This window comes from Cicer arietinum, unplaced genomic scaffold (assembly GCF_000331145.2).
Source record: "Cicer arietinum cultivar CDC Frontier isolate Library 1 unplaced genomic scaffold, Cicar.CDCFrontier_v2.0 Ca_scaffold_4469_v2.0, whole genome shotgun sequence".
Classification (NCBI taxonomy): domain Eukaryota; kingdom Viridiplantae; phylum Streptophyta; class Magnoliopsida; order Fabales; family Fabaceae; genus Cicer; species Cicer arietinum.
The window spans coordinates 350-3,010 of record NW_027338118.1 but is presented as its reverse complement, the minus strand read 5'-3'; the positions used below and the strand labels follow the sequence as shown (position 1 = coordinate 3,010).

The 2,661-nt window shown below is 30.8% G+C and overlaps 1 pseudogene; it reads right to left on the bottom strand.

Moving 5' to 3' along the window:
* Positions 1–62: 62 nt before the first annotated feature.
* Positions 63–2,083, bottom strand: LOC105851486 (uncharacterized; annotated as a pseudogene).
* Between the last annotated feature and the right edge of the window lie 578 nt (positions 2,084–2,661).

Genomic DNA, 2,661 nt, shown 5'->3' with positions numbered 1-2,661 from the left:
ATGTGACCATAAAAATCATAAGTAGTTAATTAATACTAACTTTGAAAAAATCTATCACATACCAGCATCCATGAATCAACAAGACCACTAGATACAATGTTCAACATATGTATCATAATCTAGTAACCACACTCATAACCTTTAGGTTGTCTTTGACACTAAAATTGAATATTATATGTAAATTATAATGAGTAAATATTATATAGATAAAAACATATAAATTATAATTGAAATTCTATATATATAATCTAAACAACTTACAATGGGAATGCTCCATGTGGGCTTGTTCTTTCTTAATCTTCGCGACTTATTATATTCACCCAAAGCTCTACAAAAATAAAATATTCATTAAAGTGTAGCAAATAAAATCACATAGAGATGAATTGACATATAAATAAATAAAATAACATGTTTTAATGAATGCAATTGGAACAGTTTTATTACTTTGTTCATTATAGAGATGAAAAACATTGAAACTTGAAATTATTTCCACTAACTAATTATTTCCCTTTCCCTCTTTATGCCTCCAATTTCTTAAGATTCAGGGGCTCTTACATCAACAATGAGAAAAGGGACGGTTTACCAAATCACATAGAGATGAATTATATTATTATATTATTATATTATTCACTACCTTTAAAGCCATAAGCCTCTTAAAAAAGTTTTGATATACAATAATGTTTTGCCATCAAGCATGTAGAAGGTCAGCATAGTCATTTCTAAAAAGATCTAAATGTGCATTTGAAATACATATACCGGAAATAAAATAAACACTTACAAATCGACGATGTGCGTGATATTTTTATTTGGTTTCCTTCCCAATGAACATAGGAAGACTATAGTATTCTTCTTAGGACAAATAACGAGCAATTGCCAATGACAACTACATTGTGCAAAAAGGTAAAAATGTTAAGTACATTTATGTTATAAACTTGTAATGGATAAATTATAATAAAATTTTACTTACTTGTTGAGATAAGGTAATAGATAACACTCTTTTTGATCCTGCTGCAACTTATTTTGTATGTACTTTTGAGCCCCAATAGAATCACATTCACTCTGAATGAAACACGGATCAACGAATCCATACACGCCACTCTTGCCCAAGTCAATACAAAGGCGATGCATATATCTAAGATATTAAAATAAATAAATTAAAATAAGTATTTGTTATAAATGAAATTATTTTTTTTACTAATTTTACAAATTAAATGTACTTACGTCAACCATATTTGTATAATAGTGATGCACAACTCTCGATTACCCATACACAACTCCACTATATCGCTTTGTCCAAGAACAAACACTTCACTTGTCTCATGTTCCAATTTTAGCTCTATAGACAATGATATACTCAACGACTTTAACAACAATTGTTGAATACAATCTAGTTTTAGATTTTTTGAGTGGAACGTCAACTTTCATAAATATGTCAACCTCCTAAATAATTAAAGATAAATTATTAGTCATTTAAAATATTTCAAGTATAAATAGAAAAGGCATAAGTAATGAATACCTTATCAGAAACAAGCCGCAAAAGTCTTTTTGGCCATTGAATGAAAGTATTTGAAGCATGACCAACTGTTGTCACCTCATCAGTGGGTATAGGTACTTGAGCATTTGCATCTAAAACCTTGGTAACCAGCACCCTAACCATATCATTATCTAACAACTGATTGTGTAAGGTGGGCCCCAACTTGTATGCATCAGCATATGCTACTACAAAATCATTATTATCAACATACAATTTACATTGTTCTGGAATATCATCGTCCTCATCCTCTGGTATAGGTAGTTCAACAGAACAACTTCTCTTCATGAACAAATTTGGGTTTTGTTGTGATAGCTCCAACAACACTTTATTTTTAATCACGTTAGTAAGCTCCTCTATTTGGTGGCTACTGAAAGCTGGTGGGGTAGAGGCATATTGAAAACGTGATCCAAAGTATTGTTGAATCCCCACACCTCGACCAACAACACGAACACGACCAGGGTGCTCAGGTTTCCCAATGGCCGTTGTCAAGATATTTGTACGTTTATGTGGAACAAAGGTTCCTTGAGACGTTTGTTCAACCAATGAATCCTACAAGATATAAAAAGAATATATAATTTATAAGATTTAATTAATGTTGAGGTAAGTTTGCTGGAACAAATAAAAAGGGATAGCTTGTAGAAACGGAAAGTGCAGACAGTTAGACATCTAAAACAGAAGTTCTAATTATACATAACCTAATAAAGAAAAGATAATGATGAGTAATTAATTCAACAAGAGATTTGTTTGTTTAAACTGAAGCTAATTTTATTGGTTGAACTAGCTAGGAGTGAAAAATGAAGACTTTGGACTCCGAAACAAGACTAATTTGGTGAACATCATAAACCATAGATATCCAAACACCTACTCTATCAAACAAAAAAAATAGGGGAAGCTTGTATTACACTATCAACATAACAACTACCTTGGCAACTTATTTATTCTTTTTATGCATTACAGTTTCTGCATCTATCAATTCGAAGCTCCAAAGTTTGACATTAAAAGCATTATGCTATCTGAATAAACTAATTAAGTTAGCTTCATCTTCTTTTCATGGATCTCTTCTTAATTCTATACTTGCAATAATCTTAATTTAACAATCAATGCATGCATACTATATTCTCCAAAGC